Below are 19,759 nucleotides of genomic sequence, written 5' to 3'. Positions count from 1 at the left end.
ATCCATACACTAAAAAGGTTACTGTAAGTGGATATCCAACTGGAGAAATAGTTGAAGCAAAACTTTGAACCTTATAGAGCATAAATTCCAAAAAGTTCAGAAATTTATTCAAAGTCAATGAATTTATAAAAGTAAACACACACACACACACATGCACACCAGAGAATTTTTAAGAATTTCAGAATTGGAAAAGCCTTGCCCTGAATTACAACAAACTCAAAAGCATAAATTAAAGCATTAACAAATTTGACTAAATTAAAATATATCAAAAAATTTGCATTTACGCTTTGATATCTAACCCATACACCATCCTATAGTAAGAACCTTAGTTCACATGCATTTGGACAGATAAAATTTCCCAGAGTTATTACAGTTCTGTTTCACTGATAACATTGTATTTCAGTTTGACTCTTTTAACACTTTTGTAGTCAGTTATAAGAATTACATTTACTAAATCACAAATCTAGACATTAAACTAGTCACTCCTATACACATTCATTGATGAACTCATCTAGTTACCACAATTTTGAGAAAGAAAGGTTAAAAATGTACGCAAGCTACAGGATTTTCCCCAGGACTTCTGACTCTACTTCTAGTTCTCCAAGAGATCACAGTTACTTCTGTGGTGCAAATATATCAATACGAAAGAAAACTTTTATTTCAAAACACCAATCACAATTAAGATAAAATTTATAGAGCTCTTCTTAAAATATCTTGAGATTATTTGTGATTGCAATAATTTCTGTTTCCTCTTTATAATATTAGGTACAGTAATCAATATGAAATAGGGGAAAGTACAAGGAACAATTTTAATGGGAACAAAATCATTATCAATAGGTTATCACTAAGGATATATTATGGCATATTATTGTTTTCAAAAGCTCTTTGTAATAAAATAATATCCTATGTGGATGCCAAGATTTATAATAAATATTAATAACTGTACCTGTAAGTGTCATCATTCATTTTTAAAAATGAGATAACATTTCTGGTTTGTTTTAGACCTAGATAATATATATTAAATCAAGTGGATATTATAAGTAACACTGATAAAATAGAGTTTAAAATATAGAATTTTTACCAAAGATTGATTTACCTGACTTGGAGTATTTCTTGCAGTCTTCGGTTTCATCTGTAGTGATTGAACAGTCGGTTCAAGTTGTTTTGCTTCAACTTCTTTCTTATATTGTTTCTCTTTCTTTTCTAATTCTTCTCCATTTTTTTTTTGTACAGCATATTAACATTTCTTTTTTCTTCATTTTCTTGTTTTGAGGTGCATCCGCAGATAAGGGCATTTATCTTAAAATTCATTTTGTTAAAAAATAAAGAGTTCATCCTGTGATCTACCTCTGCAGATGTTATTTATTATCCTAATAAAATTTCTATGTTCTGGATTATTTTTCCTTTGCAGTTCTCAGATATTTAATTTCTCACTTCAACATCTTCAAAAGAACGCATACACTTGAAAAGTAGTAAGGAAAGAATATTCTGCTAAAGTTTTTGTTACTAGTCACTCTAGTATATATTATAAAAAAGGATACTGGAGGAGAAGTTACAAGTTCAAAATTACCTTTTCAAATCACAGTAATAATTACTCCCTAATTAGAAAAGGTCATTTACAATCAACTAAATTTTTAAAGTTACTATTTATTGACAAGCATATAAGTTCACTAGAAATAAATTTTCATCTTTATGAAATATTGCAGGTGTCTCTCCAAATGATTTACAGGGTAAGATGTCTCTCACACAAACTATATCTGCAGATGACTGTCATCCAAAGCTAGGCTAAAGAGTCTACCATCTGTTATTCCACACTTTTTATAATTATTTCTTAATACTTTCAATTCAACTTCTTATTACATATATTTTGTATATTTATTAGCCTATTGTTCATTATGTGTAATATATAATTAATGCACTTAATAAACGTGTGTATGTTTACACAAGTTATGTTTTCATGTGAAATCTAGTCCCAGAAGTGAAGCTGTTGAGTTAAAGGGATGTCAGGTTATTTGAAATTTTGATACACAGCACTAAGTTACCCTTCAGAAATAATTTACCAATTTCAGATACCAACAGTGTATGAGAATGCCTTTTTCCTCACATTTGCCAACACTAGTAATTACTTTTTAAATATCAGCATGACTTTACAAAATATGTCTTATTTTATGTTAATTTGCATTTTTCTGATTACCAGGCAGGGCTAAATATCCCTGGTAAAAATATAAAACTTGTTAATCATAAGGAATATTAGTCCAATTTTGAATTAGTTTATAGCACAATGACAATTATCTCCTGTGAAATACTGCTATAGGTGGCCAGGTACGGTGGCTTACTCCTGTAAACCCAGCACTTTGGGAGGCCGAGGTGGGCAGAACACCTGAGGTCAGGAGTTCGAGACCAGCCTGGCTAACATGGTGAAACCTCATTTCTACTAAAAATACAAAAAATTAGCCAGGCATGGTGGCACATGTCTGTAATCTTAGCTACTAGGGAGGCTGAGTCAGGAGACTCACTTGAACAAGGTAAGCAGAGGTTGCAGTGAGGTGAGAATACACCACTGCACTCCAGCTTGGGAAACAAGAGAGAAACTCCATCTCAGAAAAACAAACAAAAAAAAACCAAACCAAACCAAAGCAAAACAAAAAAGCACACTGCTATAGGCTTACTTACCTATCATGCTCTTCCTTCAGTTTCTTGGGAAATTACTGAGGATATGTTTTCCCAATCTTTCTTTGTTGGGTTAATCTGTCAGCAGCAGCAGAAGATGTACTATGACATATATTTTCTGATAGTTGTATTTTTTCACTTTTGATTGTATTACTTCCTTCTTTGACCTTTAATAAAAGTAATATGAATAATACTTGTTATTATTTTATTCAATAAAAAGAACTTTTTCCCTGATTTTTTCACTTGATTCAGGTTAACTATCACCATTTTAATGATAAAAGTATTTTGTGCTTACTTTAATTTTATCATTACACATAATTATTATAATTATAAGGCACTCTCATCATTTTATCATTGAAATTTTTGTCAAGTCTGCTCATTTCTGTTTGAGTGAATGGAAGAATTTTCCAAAATTTCAAAAAGAACTCTTCTCCATTTTGTGCTTTTATTCGCATCCACTCTTTGCTATCTGATAGAAATGTTTATGCTATCTGACTGGCAGAAACAGAGGAATAAAAAGACACAGGCATAACATATGTCTTCTGTCTTTACCATCTGGATTTTACATGAAATAGCCAGATTAAGAGGATGTGACCTTGTAGGGCTTCAGGAACAGTAAAGAATTTTTCCCTTTTCTGCACTAAGCTATTCTTTTCCCCACTGCCTTTTATCTCTTTTTTTTTTTTCTTTGAATCCTGGGATACCAAAAAAGTAAAGATTCTCCCTGAACTATGGGAACCAAAGTTTACCACAACACAACAAGCAGAGTGAAACTGCTGAGTTTCTAGTGCAGAATTCTGGAAAACAAGATGCTTCCCAGATTTCACATTTAATTACCATAAAAGTTTACAGGTGGAAAACATATGGTACAGTTACCTACTTTAGCCCCATTATCTACTGATAATGGGAGTCAAACCAACTGAGACATATTAAATGTTTCATCCAAAGCTCCTAAGGTGGCATTCCCTAGCATTTCATGGCACCAAATAACATGATACAATTCCGTATTGCTGAATTACATAAATTACCAGATAAATTTATCAAATTAAATATATTAAAAGTCTAACTTGGGCAAAGCAATTTAATGCCTCAGAGGGTGGAAAAAGGCCTCATCTGCTTTTACTTTGAAAGAAGAAAATCTCTAGATTTTTGTCTATCTTTAGAACACAATGTACAGAATTCAACTTTCTACTGAAGAGTTAAAGGCTAAATTTTTGGCTAAGAAATTATGCTTCTTATAGGATAAAAATCATACATGCCAAAACTTACCATACCATATTAAACAACATAATGTAAGGTCTGATTCAACAGAAATATTAGAGAGTGGTGATTTTTTAAAATATGTAGAAGTATACATTTGTTTTCAAAAATATCGGAAATAACCATGATAGGACTATAAGTTCAAACAGTTTGAGCTAAGCAGACAAACTTGCATACATGAAAACACATTAAACAGACTCATTTGGCTGGGAATATTCATTGCAACTCTCAAGGCTAGACATGTTTTTGTGGCTCGTCTCAGTCATTGCTTCCCTCCCACTGTATTCCCACTCTATCATTAAATAAATGTAAATCATCTCTAAATGAATACAGAAAAAAGAATCTAGAATCTAGAGCTTATTTCTTTAGCAATTTCTTTATGTTGATCTGGTTCAGAAGGTCACATGGTATGTGGCTGAATTAGTTTCCCAGCTCATACGCCACTTGGAAGACTGATAGTGAGACTTAGGTTGATTAATGAACAAACATTATGAGAACATTCTCCAGAACCGTTATTTAGATAGCAGAACTCATCTACTTTGACACATAATTACACATTTAGATAACCCCACTGTACCTGTACACATGAGATTATCTTGAATAGAAAATTTGACTAAATCAAATAATTGATAAAGAGAAAAAAGAAGCAGCAAGTGAACCTCTGTCTTTTTGAAGTTGGACTTTCTCTTTCTCCAAAGCCAGAAACTCTACTTGTAACATGCCTACCTCATTCTTTTTTACTATTATTATACTTTAAATTCTGGTACATATACACAATGTGCAGGTTTGTTACATATGTATACATGTGCCATGTTGGTGGCCTTGGAATATCTTGCTGTAAGTCTTCTAGCTATATTTTTGATGTTCTCTCACTATGTGGCAGAGAATAACTCACATTTTACAATTCAAGATTCATGCTTTTGTAGTTATTAGCACTGGGATTGTCATATAGTGGCTTCTGGAATAAGCACTGTATTGGTTTTCTGTTTTTGTAAGTATCTGTAGCAGCAGAAATACTGTGGCTTTCTATCTGAATCATATGCTTCATTTCTTTCGGATGGGTAAACCACAAATCAAAAAGACTTTCTGGATCTCTAGACTGAGGCCAATGCCTAATGTCTAATTTCCAATTAGTGGTATTGGGGTTTATATTTTTTGCCATCTGCATGTCAAACTCTTAATCATCTTTCATTTCAGTCATAATTACTGGGTTCCTTAATTTTCTGGTTTCTGTATCATTACAAAATTTTTCATCATCTGTGTTAGAAACAAGCTATGTGTCTGGTTTGTTACCATTTTTATAGTCTGATTTACTTTCATTTAAATGAAGCTTAGAAGATGACTGGTAAGTGTATTTCAGGGACCTGGAGTGTGAATGGAATGAAAAGACATTTGACATGGGCTTCCTCTGTTCAGGCGCTGCCTGGAATGCCACAGAGTTAGACCCTCCAGATGCATCTTCCTCCTCACAATCAGGGACATAATTCATCAGATTAGAGAGCACTCCTTTTTTGTTCGTCCCTCTTTAGAGTTACTATGTAGGAGCTCTTCCTCAGGGCAAGCAGTAATTTTGGGGTTTTCAAAACTTTCACAAATATTCAGCTTGAACTTGTTTGTAATGGATTTTAAAGAAAGTCGTGAATATACAGATAGATTATTCCCTTTATCACAATTCTTACCCAGTTCTGGTTTTTGAGACTTTTTTTTTTTTTTGGCAGGTGCAAAATGGAAAACAAATTTGCTTGTTTTGTTTCTCAGATGTCTTTTCTGTCAGAGTGCATGTTTTAAAATTAGCTTTAATCAAGTATAAACAAAGAAATACTAGAAAATAATTAAAATTTAACCGTGAAACTTAATCTATGTGTTGCTACTCTTAAATTATGGGATTGTAACTAAAAAGTGAAAAATAATTTGCCATGGCTTAACATAGGACAGAAACATGAACTGGCAAGCTGGACTCTCAGTGTTTGTTTGGGCTAAACTTAATGCATGATGTGTTAAATCTACCAGAAATAAATTCAAAGATGGTATGTAGTATTATAAAAGCTTCCTCTCTTACAAAGATTTTACCTCAGCATACCAGAAAGAGTGAGCCCCTACAGTGCATTACATTTCCGAAGATTAACTAGAGACTGGGCAAACACTAAATCATTAATAGCCAAACTGAACACCAATAAGAAAGAGAAGCAAAATTTTAAATTCTAATTCAAATGATATACTATGATAGTGTTATGTATATAGATAGATTTTTCCGCTTATATCCACTTCTAATATATTTTAAGTTCCACTAGTGATAGTGGATGGATTTTTTAAATTTTAGTAATATTTAGTATGTATTTACGTTGAAATAAAGTTATTGCTTGTACCGTGACACCAAAGGTCCCATTCCGCAAGGTAGGATTTTCTTAATAGGCAACTGGGTTGACTTTTATGACCCTATTCACTCCCTGAACACAGACACAGAAGTCAACTGGTGACCACAAAACAGAATAAATCTTTAAACTTGGCACTGGTGACCAACAATATAAAACTGCAACATTTGAACCACTCGCAATGATGACTCCTTTAACACTAGCTTAACTCAGTGGTCATCGTTGTTAAATTATTCGTAATTTCTATTCCTTAGTAATATGACCCAATATTTCATGTTACCTTCTATATTATGAGTAATGTTGTAAAAATAAAAGAGCAAGATAATTCTGAAAATTTATTGCCTCAATTCCAAGGGCAAAGACAGCTATGAGTTACTAGAGATAGTAAGAATTACCAGAATAACTAATAGTTACTAGAGATAGTAAGAATATTTTAAGTTTCATAACTGGTTAAAATGTTTTAAAAATTAAATATGAAATTATGATCTATCGGATTCTAAAGGTATTGTCTAAAAGGTCGTGTCATTTGGACTATGCTTTGTTTCTAAAGCAAAAAAAAAAACCCAATATTAAACAAGAAACTTAAATTTTCATATACCTGTGGTTGCTTCTTTTCACTTCTTTCACACCTTTCTTGCTCTTCCTCTGAAGCCACTGGTAAGGCTTGTTCTGTTGACAAATTCATTAGTTTAGTTCAAATGAACTAAGAACAGTTAGATAAAGATTATAATCCGGCCGGGCGCGGTGGCTCACGCTTGTAATCCCAGCACTTTGGGAGGCCGAGGCGGGCGGATCACGAGGTCAGGAGATCGAGACCACGGTGAAACCTCGTCTCTACTAAAAATACAAAAAATTAGCCGGGGGTGGTGGCGGGCGCCTGTAGTCCCAGCTACTCGGAGAGGCTGAGGCAGGAGAATGGCGTGAACCCGGGAGGCGGAGCTTGCAGTGAGCCGAGATTGCGCCACTGCACTCCAGCCTGGGAGACAGAGCGAGACTCCGTCTCAAAAAAAAAAAAAAAAAAAAAGATTATAATCTTTATAAAAATAAATAGAGAGTAACATTTCTTTGTATTTTATATTTTGAGAGTTTAAATGAAGCTTAATGTTTACTGAAATATTTACTTCTTTAAGAAATACTTCTAATTATCCCAAACTTCAACAAACCACTTGGGGAGACACTAGATATCACCAGGTTCAAGCCATACAAAATCTCAGGGTCACTCACAAATTGTTCCACACAACATAAATAAACAAAACTGTTGGAAACAAAACAAAATTTTGAAATAAGTCAAAATAATATACCACGTAACACTTTAATATACTTCAAAACAGTATCTTTTTAACAAGACACTAATTGAGTTGGCAGTTACAAATAATTTGCAAAATTATTGTTGTTTATACCCTAATTAGTGTGCACCCCATTTTTTACATTGCAAATGTTTTCCCCTACTATTCTGAAACATTTATTTTCATCTTTTAAGACTCAGAATGTAGGCTGGGCATAATAGCTCACATCTGTAATCCCAGCACTTTGGAAGGCCAAAGTGGGAGAATTGCTCAAGGCCAGGAGTTTAAGACCAGCCTGGGAACCATAGATAACCTTGACTCTACGAAAAATTAGACAGACATGGTGATATGTGCCTGCAGTCCCAGCTACTCAAGAAGTTTAAGTGAGAAGATCCCTCGAGCCCAGGAGTTTGAGGTTGCAGTGAGTCTTGATAATGCCATTGCACTCCACCCTGGGTGATAGAGTAAGAATTTATCTCCAACAACAGAAAAAGAAAATAAAAATGGCTTAGAATGCTGTGTGAAGTCTTCCTTGATTCTAGCTCTTTCTCCACACACACAGGTGTCTTCTTCTTGGGGCTCCCTTAGTACTTTGTCAATTTTTCTAGTGTTACTTTACCATCTCAACTGCACATCATGTCTTTACATGTCGATCCCCTTTGCTACTAGACTGTAGAGGACGATCTTTGAATCATCTTTGTATAAACAGTCTTAATTTTGCTAAACAATTAGTTATTGAGTTCCTGCTAAGTGTTAGGCACTGGTGTATAAGGAAGGAACATAAAACCTGTCAGGGATGGCTTTCCTAAAGATCATGCATGAGCTGAGACTTAGAGAGTGACGTTAGCCAGATTAAGTGAGGCAGGGGCAGGAAAGATTTAGCACATGCCAGGCAGCAACAAGAGAGGGAGAGAAGCCTCCAAGAGAGTACGTATTTCTCTGCAAAAGAGGAATGGTGAGGGGGCCATTGCCAGCAGCTCAGTAATTCCAGAGAAAAAGGCAGATGGGGAAAGGGCTACGGATGGAGATTTGGGCAGAAATCAGTTTTCTTTTCTTTTCTTTTCTTTTTTTGGGACAAGGTCTTACTCTGTCTCCCAGACTGAAGTGCGGTGGCACGATCTCGGCTCACTGCAACCCGGCCTCCTGGGTTCAAGCACTTCTCCTGCCTGAGCCTCCTGAGTAGCTGAGATTACAGGTGCGTGCCACTACTGCCTGCTAATTTTTGTATTTTATTAAAGATGGTGTTTCACCTTGTTGGTCAGGCTGGTCTTGAACTCCTGACCTCAAATGATCCACCTGCCTCAGCCTCCCAAAGTGCTGGGATTACAGACATGAGCCACCATGCCCAACCCAGAAGTCAGTTTCTGAAATCCTTAGATAAACCTTTAAGGTGCTTGGACATTAGGTATTCAGGAGTGGTTCATGGATCTGTTTACATTAGAGATAATTAACTCTAAATACCGTGAGGAGCATAAAATTCTGAGGCATATAAATAAATGAACAAAGATAAAATATAAGGCAATGTTGCAAAGATGATGCAGGTCTGAGGAGATGTTTTCAGAAATATTTAGGATATAAGTATCAGTGGCCATTATAAGAATGCATTTTTATTGAATGAATAAATGTATATATCTGGGTCCCTGGAGAAATATGCTCTGCTCATTACCTTACAAATTTTATCAAATGAGAAGTAAAATAATACACATAAACTGTTTCAGTTACTTGTATTTACTTTACACTTTTTCTGTTTCAGTTTTACTGTACCGAGGAAATGCATTTGGGTTTTGTGGTTGTTGTTGTTGTTGTTGTTGTTTTTTGAGATGGAGTTTTACTCTTGCTGCCCAGGCTGAAGTGCAGTGGTGCGATCTCAGCTCATTGCAGCCTCTGCCTCCCGGTTTCAAACGATTCTCCTGCCTCAGCCTCCCGAGTAGCTGGAATTACAGGTATGTGCCACCATGCCCAGCTAATTTTGTGTTTTTAGTACAGATGGGTTTCTCCATGTTGGTCAGGCTGGTCTCAAACTCCCAACCTCAGGTTATCTGCCAGCCTCAGCCTCCCAAAGTGCTGAGATTACAGGCACGAGCCACTGCACCCAGCCACATATGAGGATTTTGTTTTAAAAGTTCTGTTTCATGGATCTACCAAGCTCATAAGAAAATAAAAGCAAACAAGTCATTTGCATAGGTATGAAACTTTGGATTTATAGCTTGTCATCACTACTCTAGAAGAATATCATCATGTTTTGTGACACAAAATGTTAATTCTAGACATAAGGGGAAAAAGAAAACTATAGGGGTGAAAAAATATTGCATAATTTATTACTGTTGACCTCATCATATGACTGATTAAGGACACTGAATTTAACTTGTATGTGAGGTAGACCCCATATTAGCTGCAGTTAATCAATAGACCAGATGTTCTAGCAGAATTAAATTTGATGCTCCTGTGTTATCTATCTTTAAATGACACAGCTCTTCTGAAAACCCGTACTCGTAGTCCATGATTATCCATTAAGACAAGGTGATGGAATGTGTGAATACAGCTGAGGAGACACCACAAGGCAAATGCTCAATGGTTCCCATTAATATTGGGAAAATCAACACTATAATACAGAAAGCCATAGGCATTATTTAATATTTGGTTTTGGAAGGTATTTTTTAGTGACACTGCATACAGTTGTACCTAATAATTGCAAAATTACAGATGTAAAAATAAAACAAAGGCACATTGTGTTTGAGTAGAAAATCTGTAGATGTCTAGCTGGTTTTCCCATCCAGCCCCAAAATTCTAAATATAATCATGGTACCCACACTCAAATTTATGTTAAATACTAACCTCAATGAAATTACTCTTTCTCCTCATTCTCTTTGTTATTTATATGTTGCTTTCCCTAAGGGAAGAATACAAATGCCTTGCTAAGAAGCATTCTCTTTGGTTGTAGACTGCATAAGGGGAGTAAACACAAAGTACATTTGACCACAAAATGACTTTTTAAAAGTCAGAACTATGGTAGCATGAAGCCAACCAAGGTAATATAGAATAAAATTGTTTAGGCTTCTTTCCCTTCTTTGCTTTCTACTCTAATAACTGAGATTCACACAGGTAATGAAGAGTATAATTCCCTGATAGAAACACAGCTCCAAGATTAATCCTTTCTTTGGCTATGAAGTTCGTGTGTCCAAAGTCTGTAACTGCTGTCTGATTTTTGATCACTGATAGTGATACAGATATTTATCATCAGCTCACAACTTCCCAAATCTTTGAAAAGTCTTACTATTGATGGTTCAACTAGTAGAAACATAATCTAAAATATCTGAAAATAAAGTTTTTATTTATTACAATGTAAATAGTAATACAAATTGTAATAAGGTGTAAAAGTTCTTTCTTCACTGAAGCAGTACCATGTTGCCCTCTACCCCACAAACACACTACTCCCTCATGGTCTAATGTATTTTAAAAGTCCTGTAATTGCTATTAACTCAGACAAGTTTACTTAACTTGTTCTAAGCTTCTGTTATTTACTACAATTTACTTTCAATCACTCAACCATCTCTATTGCATATGTTGTTTTCCATCAGAAATTTGTTTATTAATAATTAAGATTCTTCAGGGATAAGAAAATATTTGAATAACTAAGTTTGTGCATAAACACATTAAGGTCAAATACCCATGACATTATTGTGTGTTTCTGTGTACTAGAGACAAAAACTTCAAAAAAAATTTTAATGACTGTACATTAAATTAAAAACTGCTTTCATTAAACTGAGATGATCTTCCCTCAATGCATGAATACCTTCGGAATTCACATAGACCAAAGAATTGTATAAAATATAATAGCCTTCAAAATCTTATTTGTAGCTGGCACAGTGGTTCCTGCCTGTAATCCCAGCATATTGGCAAGCTGAGGCGGGCAGGTCACCTGAGATCGGGAGTTCGAGCGCAGCCTGGCCAACATGGAGAAACCCCATCTCTTCTAAAAATAGAAAAATTAGCAGGGTATGGTAGCATGTGCATGTAGTATCAGCTACTCGAGGGGCTGAGGCAGGAGAATTGCTTGAACCTGAGAGGCAGAGGTGGTAATGAGCCAAGACTGAGCCACTGCACTCCAGCCTTGGTGACAGAGCAAGACTCTGTCTCAAAAACACAAACAAACAAAAAGCCTAATTGTTCCCACATAAGTCTATGGTCACACAAGATCTGAAGAGTACACAACACCATGAGACAGGACAGACATATATTTTAAAAGTTATATTCCTGCTTTCTGTAAAAATAAAATGGTTGAATTTAAGCTTTTAAGACAAGTCAAGGAAAAGAGCAAAAAATGCAAAAGTGAAACTTGAAAGGTCATTTTCCCATCAAGGGCTCATGATCACTGGACATTCACCAACTATATTGTTCAACACATTCCTCTGAATTTTGATCTGAGTATCCCTGGAGTTGCAGTTTCATTCAAGGATGTCCAAGAGGTCAAATAAGACAATGTCATTTGCTATTTTCAGTTTTCTTTTCTGAGAACAGCACAGCAAACTTCTTCAGAGAAATGAATTGTCCTAGCTTCATAGGCTAAAGGCTCACGAGTCACAGTTCTAAGGACATTTATAAAATATGGTGGTGCAGGCTTGTATTCTGAACTTTTCAACTTTAAACTCTCATATAGTAAATATTAATAGATATAAACTGATTAAAGAAAAGCCCTCTTAATCTGACATTATTTTTATTTTTCTTTCTTTCTTCATTTATCAGCAACAGGAGAATCTAACAAAATGTGGTAAAGTGGTATAAGGGGATACAATGAAAAGTGTAAAATGAATTAAACCAGAGATAATCATATCAATGTGGATACATCTGGAAAATATAATACAAAATACACCAAAGAAAGTGGCAGAAAGGTATGTAAAGTATATAACCACTCACATACCATTTTAGGACACATAAAAAATTCTGCATATTATTTCTGAGCATCACAATATAGTTAAAGATTTCAAAAGGGCATTGAAATGAAAAACAACCAACTTATGATGTCAGTAGCCTCTATGCAATCATGTTTTAAAAACCTTAACACCAAAAAGTCTCAAAATCACCATTTTAAAAGACTGTCTACCAGTTATAAATGAATACTTACTTTCCTCATTTTTAATAGTCAAAGATGCCACACACACACACATACACACACCTATATATACACCTACACACACAGTCTTGCTCATTAGAACATCTGATTGGCCTCAGATCATCAGTGTAATAACATTAGCAGCAAGCCTCTAAAGTTAAAATAGAAACTCACACGTTAATAAGTAAAGCTTTCCTCTAGGTGAAGATCAGAACTCCAACTAGCACTTAAATCACTGGAAATATCTTAGAGTCTCAAAATTCACTGCTTTGAATCCCTGACAAGTATAAAAATTTTATACTGAAAACTTCATGCTATTCAAAACATTAAAAGAGAGACATCTGAGTTAAAGCTTACATTTTTAAAATCTTTTTTATTCTTCTAAATTTATTTTTATTCAAATATGGGTACCAAAATTAACATTTATGTCAATGCCTTCCATTCAATTTTGAACAAATAGAATTAGGGGTAAGAATAATGTGAGTACTTCCAATCATCAAATGTACTTATTTCCAACATTCCATTTGTATTGAAAACGTACCTGCTCTCAATGTCTGTACATTCTTTCTTTGTACTGCTCCTTTCACAGCAGGATCTTCCATTTCAGTGCCAGGCTGAACGGGTTTTAAAAGACAATGATTCATAAATCATATATATTTTATACAATATGGAGTTAGTGATTCAAAAAATATGCATAATTAATTATCTTCAAGGAAGGATGTTTTGCAGGAGGCCCTACAAAGCAAAGGGGATATGTCATCAATTCTATGTAAGTATGACAGGGACAACCAAACATTCATGCAGTGTTACTATCGAGCTGCGTTCTCATGCCTGGCTATAAAAACAATCACTTAAGGTTTTGAGGTTCTTCTTGGCTTCTTCTTTTCATCGCCTAGGACAGCAACATGACAGAAACATAACGAGGAAAATAGGAATATAGGATCCCTAAAATGCACAGTTTACATTTCAGTAGTGAGATTATGTTTCAAATGTCTATACCTAAAATAGAAAAGCATGGATATCACCATGAACACGTGGACTGATGAGGAGAAAAGGGACCATTAAACAGAGGAGCAAATGAAACCTGAGGGAATCAACGTCATAGCTGATGGTGAATGTACAGAGTATTTTAACTCAACACATCAGAGGCATTGCTGCCAGCACACCACAGATAAATTCCTCTTGTCCTGTCGCTGAGGAAATACACAGTTGGGATGACAGTTCAGGTGAATGTGTGATTCACCTCTCATCAAAGAAAGTGTTCTACATTGATCAGCTAGGATACACACTTATGAAATGACAGCTAATCAAACTACTCATTTTTCCCATGACCACATGGGCTGCTGCAGCACCTACATTTCTCCTATCCCCTCATTTGGCCTTGAATTAGATCTCCTTGATCCACTCATGCAAGGCAGTCCATAAAACACATCAAATAAACTATGTCGAATAAGCTTCCAATATAAAAATATTTATCAAAAATAGAACACTGAATCACCACAGACTTGCTGGATACAAATATACTTTTATATTTCAAAATCAGTGTAGTATTTATTGAAAAAGAGAATTTTGGTATTCACAGAATGAATTTTATAATATGATTGCTTCTAAAATTAACAAAGTTTGCTATAGGATCTTACACTGTAAAGGACTTTTATAAAACAGCTATCATATCAAAGAACTGGCTATCTCAAAAAAAATTAGCCAAAGCATCTATATGCAACTTAACCACATCTTATCCACCCATGTCAGTGAAACTTCTCTCTCTGAGGCCTGACAGTTATCAAGTGAAATGAGCTGCTGTGGTTTACCCCAATTCTAGCACTCCCTCCTGCCTCCAGCACTCTCCACAGCAATAACCTCTTTTGTGAGACTGGGCATATGCTGAAGCAACTGGAAGTGAGTTGTCCCAAGTTTACTTGGCTTGAACTCCTAAGACCCCAGCAAATGTCTTTCTTTCCTCCCTCCATGTCCTTTCACAATCCCTCTTCCTTTGAAAAAGTGATTTTTAGATCTGTCATCCTGATGCTTCCCTTCCTAACAGCTTTTTATGGATAATTGTGACCACTTTGTTCATCCATATTCAGCAGTAGTATACACCTGTAATTTCTCTTTTTTCATCTCATTTTCCTTCCCCTGTGGCTAGAATCATGCTCAGAAATAAAAGGAAATTAATGCTTTCCCTGGATTCTGTTATTTTTTAAATTGCTGTCCAATGGTTCTTTTTCCAGATTTCTCTAAAGGAAGGCTATTCCCTTGCTATTCAGAGCTGTGTCCAAGGACCAGCACCAACATCACCTGAGTACTCATGAGAAATGCAGACTCCCATACCTGCTGAATCAGAACGTGCACTTTCCAGAAGCTCCTCAACTAATTCATGACAATTTGAATGCCCTGTTCTACACTGATGTGCTTCCATATTGGTTTACCCTAATTGCCCTTTTTGGCCTAGCCTCAATTTCTTCCCTGTAATGTCCCTGAATTTAATACTACATTATGAGCCATAATGTTTCTAATGAACTTTTAATCAGGCAATACCTTCTCTAATTAATTTCTTCTCCATAAATCACCCAACACTATTCAATTATGTTAATTTGGCCTATATGATACTATCCTATGAGGTTACAACATTTTCTTTAAAACCAAATTGTAGCCATACATGGCTGACCATTTATAGTGATGTTTTTCTATGGTAGATAAAACACAGGTCTGCGTGGTAAAGTACCTCAGTCCTTAATGCCTCCCCAGTAGTGAGGATGACAGCAAGAGTAGGAAAATGTTACTCTAATTCTCTGACACATTTTGGTACTGGAAGCTCATTTTATCTTCCTTCCTATTTCTAACACCCTGTTCCTCCTTCTTCTACAGATCAATTTGACTTTACTAGCCTCTATTACATACATCCACATATGTTTTTTTATTTATTCCATGTACACTCTGCCCTCCTCATTCTTTCTTTCTCTTTTATTCATTTCCTCTTCCCTCTCTCCTGACTTCCCTCAGGTCTTAGAGTATCTTAAAATGGAATTTATAACTCAGCTCCTTTAGTGGTACTCCCAATAGAATCAACTGCTGACCCTTGGTTAGAGACACAACTTATCACCATTTCACTTCTCCTTTACTTATTATACAGTTAACAGGACATTTTCTTTAGCTATTAGACTCTATTAGTGCTCATATTTTCAAAGAAACATTCCATCAAATGACTTTTTAAAAATTTTTTTGAGACAGAGGCTCGCTCTGTCACCCAAGCTGGAGTGCAATGGCACAATCTCCGCTTACTGCAAGCTCTGCCTCCCGGGTTCACACCATTCTCCTGCCTCAGCCTCCCCAGTAGCTGGGACTACAGGTGCCTGCCACCACGCCTGGTTAATTTTTTGTATTTTTAGTGGAGATGGGGTTTCACCATGTTAGCCAGGATGGTCTCAATCTCCTGACCTCATGATCCACCCAACTTGGCCTCCCAAAGTGCTGAGATTACAGGCGTGAGCCACCATGTCCGGCCTCCATCAAATGACTTTTTAAATAAAATACGGTTCTCACCTTCTCCTTTTCCATTGACTATTCTGTTTCCTGTTTCATGGGAAGGTCCACGTAAAGGCTCTGACACTTTCTCAGGGACACACTGCTGAGGTAATATCGAGAATTAGTTTCCATTTTTAAATTATAGTGAGTTGCATCAAGAGTTTCTTATCAATCTCTTTTTATGAAACTGGGTCTCACTCTGTCAACCCAGGGCTAGAATGCAGGGACCTGATTATGGCTCACTGCGGTCTCAAACTCCTGACCTCAAGCAATCTTCCCACCTCAAATTCCTGAATAGCTGGAAATACAGGTGCGTACCACCATGCCATGCTAATGTTTTTATTCTTATTTTTGTAGAGACGAGGCCTCATTATACTGCCCAGGCTGGTATCAAACTCCTAGGCTCAAGTTAATCTTCCACTTCTGCCTCCCAAAGTGTTGAGATAAGCAGTGTGCACCACCACATCCAGCCCTCATCAATTTCTTTAAATCAATCTCAATGTTGCCCAGGCATGGTGGCTCGCAACAGTAATCTCAGCCCTTTGCAAGGCCAAGGTGGGCGGATGGCTTGAGTTCAGGAGTTTGAGACCAGCCTGGGCAACACAATGAGAACACATCTCTACACAAAAATACAGAAAGGAGTCAGGCATGATGGTGTGTGCCTGTAGTCCCAGCTGCTTGGGAAGCTGATGTGGGAGGATCACTTGAGCCTGAGAGGTGGAGACGTTAGCGAGCCAAGATCATGCCACTACACTGCAGCCTTGGCAACAGAGCAAGACCCTGACTTTCCAAAAATTTCAATTTAAAATGTGAGAACGAAGAGAGATACAAACAAGAAACAAGCCTAATTGGTCAATGAAATATGAGCTTAAGCCAAGAAAGAAAAGAAACAACATGAAGTGCAATAAAGTACATGGGGAAATAGATCTATAACAGAGCCTTTTGCTCTTTCCTATCCCTGATAATATTAATATTTATGCTACAGTTAGTTTTTTGTAAGTAATTCTGTGATAGAGTTTATTATTGTAAGACACTCAATTAGCTAAATATGGTCATCTACCACTACCTGAAAGAACATTATTATAACAGAGAGAGAAAACTGGAACTTTCCATCAACTTTCCACCCAGAAAAAGAATTGGTCACCAGAATTCTAAACAGTAATGTATGGCAGACACATAAAAAAATGCTCATCATCACTGGCCATCAGAGAAATGCAAATCAAAACCACAGTGAGATACCACCTCACACCAGTTAGAATGGTGATCATTAAAAAGTCAGGAAACAACAGGTGTTGGAGAGGATGTGGAGAAATAGGAACACTTTTACACTGTTGGTGGGACGGTAAACTAGTTCAACCATTGTGGAAGACAGTGTGGCGATTCCTCAAGGATCTAGAACTAGAAATACCATTTGACCCAGCCATCCCATTACTGGGTATATACACAAAGGATTATAAATCATGCTGCTATAAAGACTCATGCACACGTATGTTTATTGAGGCACTATTCACAATAGCAAAGACTTGAAACCAACCCAAATGTCCATCCATGATAGACTGGATTAAGAAAATATGGCACATATACACCATGGAATACTATGCAGCTGTAAAAAAGGATGAGTTCATGTCCTTTGTAGGGACATGGATGAAACTGGAAACCATCATTCTGAGCAAACTATCGCAAGGACAGAAAACCAAACACCACATATTCTCACTCATACGTGGGAACTGAACAATGAGAATACTTAGACACAGGAAGGGGAACATAACACACCGGGGCCTGTCATGGGGTGGGGCAAGGCGGGAGGGATAGCATTAGGAGATATACCTAATGTTAAATGACGAGTTACTGGGTGCAGCACACCAACATGGCACACGTATACATATGTAACAAACCTGCATGTTGTGCACATGTACCTAGAACTTAAAGTATAATAATAATAATAATAATAATAATAATAATAATAAAGAGTAATGTATGGCTTGAAAAGGTATATTTAATAGAACGTGAGTTGGGGCTAATAAAAAGCTTAAGAAATGTTAATCTAAAATCTCAATGTTAAGATTCCAGTTGAATGATACTGGAAAATATATTGTAACCCTCTTTGCTACTGAATGACCTATTTCTAATTTATTTCCTTTTTAATTATGGCATAATTTCTCAACACATCAAAACTTATACACACTTAAATATTAAGAAATAATACAAATGTAAGCAATATTTTAGATACAATATTTAATTGTTAGATACATTAGGTATATATTACTTATAACATTCCATTATATAAAAATGCATTTGTCTATTTATTCAGATTAAACAACTATTAAGACTGAATGTATCCTGCCTGTAACCCCAGCACTTTGAGAGGCTGAGGTGGGCAGAACACTTGATCCCAACAGTTAAAGACCAGCCTGGGCAACAAGGCAAAACCCTGTCTCTACAAAACTCAGCCGAGCATGGTGACACAGGTCTATGGTGACGTAGCTCTATTGTTTCAGCACTTGGATGGCTGAGGTGCGAGGATCACTAGAGCCCAGGAAATGGAGATCAGAGTGAGCCAAGCTCTCACCAGTGCCCTCCAGCCTGGGTGACAGAGTGAAACCCCATCTCAAAAAACAAGTAAAATGCTTCTTACATGGAAGACTATTCTAGGTACTCCAGGATACACACAGATATGTTTACTGACCTCCAGTAGCTTATGGTATGCAGGAGCTTCCAATGATTATTTAAACAACTAAATAGAAAACCTTCTGAAATTCAAAATTTCAGAATATGATATAAGGACTTTGAGTGGTTATTTCCTTTTATTTTATTTTTTAAGATGTAGTCTTGCTCTGTCACCCGGGCTGGAGTGCAACGGTGCGATCTTGGCTCACTGCAACTTCCACCTCCCAGGTTCAAGCGATTCTCTCACCTTGGCCTCCTGAGCAGCTGGGATTACAGGCATGTGCCATCATGACTGGCAAATTTTTGTGCTTTTTTTTTTTTTTTTTTTTTTTTAGAGACAGGGTTTCACCACGTTGGCCAGACTGATCTTGAACTCCTGACCTCAGGTGATCTACCCACCTTGGCCTTCAAAAGTGCTGGGATTACAGGTGTGAGCCACCACACCTGGCCAAGTAAATATTTTAAATAAACTACAATGACAAAATTATGATGATAAAGACTTACCATATTGGTATTAAGAGTCTCTGCTTCTAGAACTGGTTATTTGCAGCAAAATACATGTTATTCAATTAGATGAAGTGTTTTATACAAACTCTTCATGGACAACTCATAAAACACACAAAAGTCCCTTTGCAATACAAATTTTGAGAATATCAATTCAAATTTCTACATTTCCACAATTTATATTTTTAAATCAGATACAATGTTGCCCAGGCTGTTCTCAAACTCCTGGGCTCAAGCAATCTTCCTGCCTCAAATTCCCAAGTAGCAGGGACTACAGGTGTACACCACCACACTCAGCTATTTTTCTACAATTTTTAATATTATTTTAGTCTCACTACAGAACCAATAATATAAGTAGAGAAACA

At 36.2% G+C, this 19,759-nt stretch overlaps 1 pseudogene; it reads right to left on the bottom strand.

The window, feature by feature from the left end:
- The window catches only part of LOC129488404 (putative ankyrin repeat domain-containing protein 20A2), a 43,247-nt pseudogene that overhangs the window by 1,010 nt on the left and 22,478 nt on the right, over window positions 1-19,759 (bottom strand).

The sequence above is a fragment of the Symphalangus syndactylus genome, chromosome 1 (assembly GCF_028878055.3).
Source record: "Symphalangus syndactylus isolate Jambi chromosome 1, NHGRI_mSymSyn1-v2.1_pri, whole genome shotgun sequence".
In the NCBI taxonomy this organism is placed as follows: Eukaryota; Metazoa; Chordata; class Mammalia; order Primates; family Hylobatidae; genus Symphalangus; species Symphalangus syndactylus.
This window is presented reverse-complemented; position numbering and strand designations above follow the sequence as displayed.